Source organism: Clinocottus analis, unplaced genomic scaffold (genome assembly GCF_023055335.1).
Source record: "Clinocottus analis isolate CAN_PGR_092001 unplaced genomic scaffold, fCliAna1.0.p SCAF_41, whole genome shotgun sequence".
Taxonomy (NCBI): Eukaryota; Metazoa; Chordata; class Actinopteri; order Perciformes; family Cottidae; genus Clinocottus; species Clinocottus analis.
In genome coordinates this window covers 120,053-129,672 of record NW_027176165.1, presented here as the reverse complement: position 1 = coordinate 129,672, position 9,620 = coordinate 120,053, and the positions used below count along the sequence as shown (strand labels likewise).

The 9,620-nt window shown below is 44.2% G+C and overlaps 1 protein-coding gene across 1 annotated transcript in view; it reads right to left on the bottom strand.

The window, feature by feature from the left end:
- Positions 1-9,196, bottom strand: part of LOC137801455 (phospholipid-transporting ATPase ID-like) — a 33,857-nt gene extending 24,661 nt beyond the window's left edge. The window contains exon 1 of the mRNA XM_068598897.1: positions 9,097-9,196. The gene's annotated coding sequence lies outside the window, so the exon portion shown is untranslated. The remainder of the gene's footprint in view (positions 1-9,096) is intronic.
- Between the last annotated feature and the right edge of the window lie 424 nt (positions 9,197-9,620).

Here is a 9,620-nt window from a genome sequence, read left to right as displayed (position 1 = left end):
TTGTGTGATGGAGGTGAAGTCTTACGGACAGACCCACAAAGAAGACAGATTTTGTCTCATTTTTTTCTGCTCTTTTTTCCCAACACAAATGTTGTTGTTTTCTTCTGCTGCGCTTTTGTTTGTTGTTCGAGTTTTAGGAACAAAAATTTAACTTTTCTTATGTGTACGCATTTGTATACCTGTGTGTGTGTGTGTGTGTGTGTTTACTACATAGAAAAAGCAGAAGCCTCAAGTGTTTTCATCCACACTCTCAGTGCGTATGCTTTGTGTGCTTATCCACATGATGGTTTGTGTGTATTGACGTTTCACAAATATGCAGATTTATATTTTTTACCCTGCAAATTGCAGATTTTTAGAAAAATTGTTTGCCGACCAGTAGAATACCAGACTCAGAGCCCGTAGTAACAGTCTGAAACGCGACTCTTTAAACATGACCAACCGTCAACGTGGTTCTCCGGTTGCACTCCCGTTGGACCTGTGTGTTTAAAGGTCACGAGGTCAATAACGGTTTCACATTTAGCTTCAAAGCCACGCTGGGAAAACACGTTGTCTTGAATCACAACTCTTTGCGGTTTACCGATGAACAGAAATGAAAGCGGCGATGCTTCAGCTGATCGTCCGACTTCTCCACCTCGGAGATTAGCTTCTCACAAACAACAAACACACACACGCACACACACAACCGACTACTTTGTAAAGAACCGGCAACAAACAGTAGAATCAATGCAGACAAAAGGTGCAGTAACAGTATCCCGGTGTCACGGCCACCTGTGACCGGCTCCACAGGTCAGAGGTCAGCCAGATGAATGGCCGTCTTGTCCGATTACTGATCTCTGGTTTCTCTAACTGAACAGTGCGCTATTATCAAAACTGATCGCTTGTTTGCAGCTGAAAGAAACCACCTTTTCCCCTGAGTGTGTGTGTGTGTGTGTGTGCGTGTGTGTGTGTGTGTGTGTGTGTGTGTCTGATTTTCAGAATCGTCATAGGAGCGACAATCAAGTCAACAACAGAAAAGTTCAAGTCCTCATTGACAGAAAGTAAGTTTGTTCAAGTGCATCATGGGAAATACAGCTGGGCTCGTCTATCCACCGTTGCAGGCAGCTGCTGTTCACGGTGCAGCAGCATCAGGGTCTTCTGACTCGTCTGTTCAGCTTGGTGTCCCACAGGGAACCGTCCTGGGTGCCCTTTGGCGTCATTAAAGTTTGTGTTTGCTTGTATGATCTCTGAAGAGTGGATCATGCCACTGGAGCCATGCACCAGTCCAACATACCTCACATCTCATATAAAAACATATAAACTCATATATTTCGACTGTCAGAGCTCAGACAGACGCATTTGTATAGAACTGACTGAAGAGCCCTTTAGTAAAACTTAACTCGAGCCACGTCCAAACCGCTGCTCTTTTACACCAGAACAACGACGCGAAAGCAGCCAATAAAAAAACAGCCGTGTTGCGTAATAGTTTCCGTCGATCCGCCAATCACCGTCAGCGGCAGATAAGCCGATGAGCACAGCGGCTGCGTTTCCAGCATGTTTCCCCGAGCAGAGGATGAACGAGGGAAACCCTCCAGGAGGACGAGGAGAGAGAGAGCGTCGCTGCAGCAGAGCGACGCTTCATGGCTCTTGAAGCTCTCTGAGTAAACAAAAAGATTTCAGGTAAACTTTAAGGGCTTCTGAGGCTTCAAACATTAACCGCCTGGATGGATTCAGAGACAATGGCCGCTGAGCACAGACACACAAGAGCTCCACCAAACCGCCGACACACAAGCAACGCACCCAGACTGAGATAAAGCAGTCACTGTGTAGTCGTTTGCTCTGTTTTGTGTGGACATGTTGATGTTTTTATGTCATTAAGTATCTCTTTATAGACATTTTGCATCCCTCTGTCGTGTCTTTAACGTGTCTTTGTCGTCATTCTGCATCTCTTTGAGGTCATTTAATGTTTTTGTGCTTGTGTTAAGTTTCTTTTTGTTCATTTTTAATCCATTTATGGCTATTATGCATCTGATTGTGGTCATTTTGTGTCTCTTTGTGTGTCCCATAGTCATTTTGTCATTTGTTATAGTTTGCGTCTCTATGAAATTGTTTGTCTTGTCATTTTGAGTCACCTTGTAGCTGCTTTGAGTCCATTTGTGGTTATTTTGCATCTGTTTGTTGTCATTTTGACATCTTTGTAATCTTATTGAGGATCTTTGACGTCATTTTGCATCCCTTAGTGTCTCTTTGTGGTGATGATGCTTCTTTGTAATGTTGCATCTCTTTGAGGTCGTGATGCATATTTATTTTGACTCATACTGTCTGTTTTCGTGGTAGTTTGGTCGTCTCTGTAATAGTTTTGTGCCTCTTTCTGGTCGTTTTGCGTCTTTTTGTGTTCATTATGCGTCTTTGTGGTCGTTTTGAGTGCATGTGTGGTCATTTTGTGTCCTTTTATAATCCATACATGATTAAAGAAACCACAGAAAGATGCCTGGAATCTCTCCTTCACAAAGCTTCATTCAAACTCTGTTTGAATGAAGCTCACAGAAATCTCCTCGTTGAAAAACATAAACAGGAAAAAGTTCCGGTGTTTATTTAAATCTCAGAAGAGAGTCTGAAAAATACAAAGTCCTGGTTTTGAGAGAGCTCAGCTTTCTGAAACCCACCAGCAGGAGTTTTCTGTCTCATCTCGCTCAACAGGTACTTGTCTTATCAGCTGCTAGCTAATAATAGCTGGAAGTCCAGATGAGCTCAGCAGAGAGACGCAGAGGGAAGCAGAGCTGTAATTAGTCCTCAATTAATCACTCATTCATTTTAAATTGTTTTATGACAAACGTGATGGTTCTCCAGAAGGGACAACTGGCTTCTTTTGCTGAACTAAATATCTTTAGATATCAAAACAAGATATTTGATGATGATTAAACACAATCAGACAATGAATCCATAACAGAAATAGTCATCAGTTCACCTTGAGTCCACTGTGTCCGTCAGCTTCTCTCTGGATTATACAATACATCCCCCTTTTGTTCCAGCCATCGGCCCATGAAACGGATACGACAAAGGAAGGACGAGGAGGAACAGAAGCTCTGGATCAAAACTCCAACGGCATCGAAGCTTTCCTCTTCTGAAGTTCATGATTTAGGATTTATATCCGTCTAAAAGTCTGAACCAGTAAACCTCCTTCTCGTATGAAAGATGCACCAGCAGCTGTTGACTTTGCAAAACACTTTAAAACTGGGCGTCTGCCTTGTTTCTCCATGTCTGGCCTCAGATTTCCGTCGGTGACATGAACTCAACGATTGCAGGAAGTTGCACCGATAGCCAGTTCTTGCTAATTTCCCCAAAATGGCAACTTGAGTGGAAATCTGGGCGCGTACAGCGCGCCATTAAAAGTGAGACTTCAGTTTGTACAGTGAATATACTGTGTATTGTATGACATAAAAGGATTTCCAATCGTAATGTATATACATTATGTACATAAGTATAAAATACAGACTACCAAATAAGTTGAATTAACTTTAAATTGTTTTTACAACTGCTTCACATTTGGGCTCGAACTAACGCTACTTTTCATTATCGGTTAATTATTGTTGCCGCATTTTAAAATGTCCTTTTTTTGTGATATTTTTGCTGATATTAACATTTGAGAAACTTCCTCTGAGAATGTTGATCCATTTCTACACAAAGAAAATCCATTGATCATCAAAATAGTTGTTGATTAAATTGCTCATTATCTTTTGTGCTCCACTTCATGAAAACACTGATGCATTCGACTTCAACAACAGAACGCTGCAGAGATTTAAAGCAAACTGTTGGTCTGTTGAGGTAAAAGTCGCTCTAAAAGAAAGTTGCATCTAGGTCATACATTAAGAAATGAGTAAAACTTTCACTCCTGTCCACAGATCAGCTACATCTCAACTCCCCCTCACAGCTCTGTGGTGGAGGTCTGCACGGGTGGAGCTGCCGTGGAAACCCCACTTCTTTGCAAAGTGCTAACCGAGTTATTCACAAGTGCAGAGAAGCCGATTCCATTGTTTCTACGCAGCAGTACGAGCAGCAGCTCCAGCACTTTACCTTCTCTCTGGATGCGTCCAGGGACACTGCCGAGTGTGGGTCACCTGTGTTTTGGCAGCACACGATCACAGCAGTGGAGCACAGGTGATACAGGAGAAAATAAACTCAAAACTACATTTGGGGTCACTTTTACCATGCGCGTATCTTAAAAAATGACATTCTGAATTATGTTTTCAAGGAAACCTACTAATTAAAACGTCACGATTTGGCTAAAAAATGAGTCCATTTGTTATGTATTTGAGTTTAGAACGTGAACTAAAATAAGTCCACATGGACTTTTGGTTTCACCTGGGGAAAGTCCCACACCCCCAACATCCACCCTGATTAGTCATGTGTGTCTGCGAGGCAAAAAAACTGCTTGTTTTTTTGGCATCAAGCCTCGCTTCCCTCAACTTAGCAACCAGCTTCTAGTCCATCATCCAGCCTGCAGCCCTATAGCCTCCATGCCCACTCTCCTCCAGCCCTCTGGCCTCATGCCCACTCGCCTGCAGCCCTCTGGCCTCATGCCCACTCGCCTCCAGCCCTCTGGCCTCCATGCCCACTCGCCTGCAGCCCTCTGGCCTCCATGCCCACTCGCCTCCAGCCCTCTGGCCTCCATGCCCACTCGCCTCCAGCCCTCTGGCCTCCATGCCCACTCTCCTCCAGCCTTCTGGTGTCTTATTGTAAATAGTATTACAGTTCTTCATCATGTCCCCACGTGTGAACAACTGCTGATTAGACCGATAAAATAGTAATTTGGTAACTTATAACAACAGGTGATTTAGCCTTATGCAGGCAGTTGTAGTTTCTATACTGTCAAATGATTCATTTCAGTTCAGTTTATTTTGTACAGCCCAAAATCACAAATACAAGATTTGCCTTTTGGCTTTATAATCTGTCCACATGACATCCTGTCCCAGGACCTCACATTGGATCAGGAAAAACTCCCCAAATAAAGATAAAACCCTTTATAGGGAAAACAGGAAGAACCTTCACAAAGCAACAGCATCCTCTCCCTGATGGACAGAAGCAACAGATGTCATGTGACCAGAATGAGCAGCGTTACATGAATGTGACAGAAACTATTCATATAATGAGTAGTATACACATGGTCCACCATCCAGATAACCTCAGTCCATGAAGCAGAAGAGGCAGAGAGGAGGACATCAGCTGGGTCATGGCCACCGAGGCTCCAGACAGACAGTGAGGGCAACGGTTCTGGTGTATTTCATAACTGGAAGACTGTGATGCTTCCTTGAAGGGGTCAAAAGGTCTCTCCTGTTCTCTGTGCCACTAAACCACACACACCATGTTTGTTTTAGCTTGTTGGTTGTTCCGCTAATTTAGAGACTCGGCGATAAACCTCCACCACAAAAGGACAAAAACACACTAACTGTGTGCAGAGCGGCCGCTGAACGTCCTCCTCTTTAACAGTAACCCTGAAGGAGTCTGCAGCCAACACAAATCGTCTTAAACGTTGGTTAGTATAATGTGACAAAAAAACACAGAAATTGCCACTACAATTATGTGGTTATAAAGTGAGATGTTACATTAAAACATAAGATATGCTTATAAAATACTAAGAATGTAATGATTGTTACGGGTAAGCAGTTCCACAAAAGAGAAACGCCACACTTTGTTCACTCGCTGGCATACGATCTGCAGTATGAATCTGATCTGATGACGTAACATCAGTCACAGGTACTTCCACTGATGTACTTTTACTTGTATTGGAGTATTTTTACATCAAAGTATTGGAACTAAAAGTTTTACTTCCCAACGGCCGAGAGAATCCGCTTCAAGCGTCCGACAGCTCGCTTGAATGAACAACCAGAGTTACTGATTAATGAGTTAGCGTGTGAGCCTGACGGCAGGATAAGACGCCGCTCACCAACCGTCTCCTTCTCCCAAATTCCTGTCTGAAATAAAAAATTAAAAACATACGACTATGTAATTTGTCTTTTGATAACATTAAAAAGTGAACTGATTTGAGCGGCTGGTGCAGGGGCCGAGCCGTCGCCCGGTCAGCCCTCTTTCTCCACGCACGATGAGCATTAACAAAGCCACAGTGGGAAAAGTGAGATGCAGTTATGACACCAGGGCACAAAGCGGCGAGGAGCCCCGAGCGCCGCTCCACAAGGCCCGAACAATCGACCTCTGAATAATTCACCTGACCTCTCAGGTCACGGAGCCACTCCTCTTCTCACCTTACCTGATTAAAAAAAAACACATTTTGATTGACCTTTCACGCTCAATCATCTCCTCCGAGCGCCACAAAGACCCAGACGCGGCGTCGGGCCGACGGACGACCTTCAAGCTGCGACACGGACACAGATTCATTTCTGCTGGAGAGAAGCCAGAGGTCAGACTGAAGGGTTCACCTGACCTCACCTGACCTCACCTGACCTCACCTCACCTCACCTCACCTCACCTGACCTCACCTGAGGAGCTGCTGAGGATCAGCCAGGTTACTCTCTCATTAACCGCCTGTAACACACACACACACACACACACACACACACACACACACACACACACACACACACACACACACACACAGAGAGACAGAGAGACACAGAGACAGAGAGACACAGAGACAGAGACACACACACAGAGACACAGAGACAGAGACAAACACACACACACACACACACAGAGACACACACAGACACACACACACACACACAGACACAGAGACACACACAGAGACACACAGAGACACACACACAGAGACACACAGAGACACACACACACACACACACAAAGACAGACAGACACAGAGACACACACAGAGACACACACACAGAGACACAAAGACAGACAGACACACACACACAAACACACACAGACACACACACACATGCACACTCGCACACAGACACACACACGCACACACACACACACACACACACACACACACACACACACACACACACACACACACACACACGCACACACAGACACACACACGTACTCCTGCTTCTTCCACGCTCCGAGTCATTACAGCATTCATTCTTCAGTTATTTCGGACTGAAAGATCTCAACAACGCCGGATGGATCAACATGAGACGTTGTTCCTTTGAGGAAGAATCCAGACGTTCATGCTCCCCTCAGGATGAATCGTAACCTCTGTCATCGTACCGTGGACTTCTTTTAGTCGAGTTTCTAGACGTTTTTAAATCATTTGTGCAGTCAGCGTTCTCTACTCCACCAGAACTGTCACTCTTCCATCATCACCGTGTGTCTGTGTGTTCTTTGAATAGCTCAAGAAACGCTCATCTGACCTCCTTCACTCTCTGTGCTCTCTGCCAGGGACGCCATGGAGGCCCCGCCCAACTTGGTGCAAGTTGGACCAACGACACGTTTAATATTAATAAAAGGAGTTGAGTGGGCGGAGCTTCAGGCTGGACTTTACAGGCCGCTGCTCTTGTGCTGCTGTCCAAACTGATGTTACAAACACACTTTTCCTCACGTTGCTGAAGTCCAAGAGCTCAAAAACGCAGCAAGCGCTCTGAACGCCAAATATACAAAGTGCTCCTGTCGACTTCTGAGTATCACGATGTTCAGGGAGGTGTTCGCCTGGAGCGCCATCGCTGTACTGATGGAAAGGTGTGAACACTCTCCACTCGGGCTGACGGACAGGAGCGCTGCCCCATCACAGCATGAAGATATCATCTGATTGAGAGTACAAATATTTGTACTATATATATATATATATATATATATATATATATATATATATATATATATATATATATATATATATATATATATATATGTATGTATATTGGATGTCAGTGTGAACACGGTCGACATAACAAAGCAGCTCACAGACATAGTGGTGATTTTATAATAGTTATATATAATAGTTATTTCAGACTTTTCAGGAGCCCTTAACCTTTTTGACTAAGCACATTTACCAAAATACTACACTTAAGTACACATTTAAGGACACAAAGAAGACATTTCCTCCTTTATAATTCTACTCTGCTATACCTCAAAGGCAAATATTGTACTTTATACAATTTTTATTTGACTACTTTGCAGATTCCAATCAACAATACAAAATATAAATGAGGTAATAAAAGATGACGTAATCACATGAATTGAGTTACACAGCAATACATAAAGTAGTAGTAGTAGTAGTAGTAGTAGTAGTAGTAGTAGTAGTAATAGTAATCAACAATTTGAATTCAATCTTTTCATTCTTACGATTCCTAAATGAACCATTCGACATAATAAGTACTTAACGTGTTATTACTAAGTATACGTTATTGTCAGTATTGTTGTATACTTCTACTAATGTGAGATTTTGAATGCAGTACTTTTACTTGCAAAAGAGTATTTCTACACAGTGTGACTTTTATTTAAGGAAACCATGATGAGTTAAAGTCTCCTCTCATAGTCACACTGCCTGACCCTGAACAGAAACCTCACTATCCGCTGCAGGAAGAAACCGCTCAACCACACAGATAACTGATGTTCATGTGCACAGTTCATCTCTGCAGCACTCCCTCAGATAGCAACGTCATCTTCACCGGGAAACACCAACACATATGAATAGAAAAAAGCTTTGACAACCGAACAATTCTGCACAAAACAGCAAAGCGCACTTTGATAGTAGGAAGGAAAGAAAGAGAGAGAGAAAGAAAGAAGGAAGAAAGGAGATAAAGCAGAACTTGGCGCTCGGAAGACGTTTTGGAGAAGTTTGCGCTCAGTTCAACCAACAAGAGAGAAGTGACCCGTCGTTGTGAAATACATCCAGAATGACTCGTTTGGAGAGAAGGAAAAGTGAGTTTTTCACCCTTTTCCAACCCAAACAAACCAACTCCCCTCTGCTTCAACTGGGACTGGACCTGGTTCCGTTACTTAGAGAGACTCGGCAGAGTGAGGAGCAGCTCGCCCTTCTCTCACTGCAGCTTCCTGTCTGCCTTCCTCTCTCTTCCTCCTCCATCCCTTCCCTTTCTCCCCCACACCTCCAAAGAAAGAGAAAAAACATCTCGGCATTTAAACCCAGCCCGCTTCACCTTGACGCCTCCAAGGTCAACCCCGGCGGCGGCTGCTTACCGTGCGTCCCGGCCTCGTGCGCTGCGTCCCGCGGGGAGCTGAACGCAACACGTCCCGGAGAGAAGACTCGGATCTCTCCAGACAGCCAGCAGAGACGAGGGGCTAATGTTTTTTTGTTTCTCCCTCCAGGCTTCTCCTCCACCCGCCTCCTCTCCCCTCCCTCTTTCACTCATGCTCTCCCCTCCTCTCGTTTCTCTCCACTCCTCCCTCCTTCTCTCCCCTCCGCGGCGTGGGCGCAGCCGCGTTTGTTGAAGTTCTTTGACATGAAAACACGGAAAACGACATTACCCCTCCCCCTCCTCCCTCCTGCCCCCCAAATAATAATAATAATAATTAGATACACCTTAGAGGGAAAGCGGTGATAGAGAAGTTTGAGGCAACTGGTCAACTTCTACATGAAACAGCACACACACTTCAGTGCTGAAAGTGTGTGTGTGTGTGTTGTTTCATGTACAAGTGATAAGTTGGCGTCAAGAGGTAAAATACTCTAACAAGGAAAAGCACTGCATTAGAAATGTCCCTTA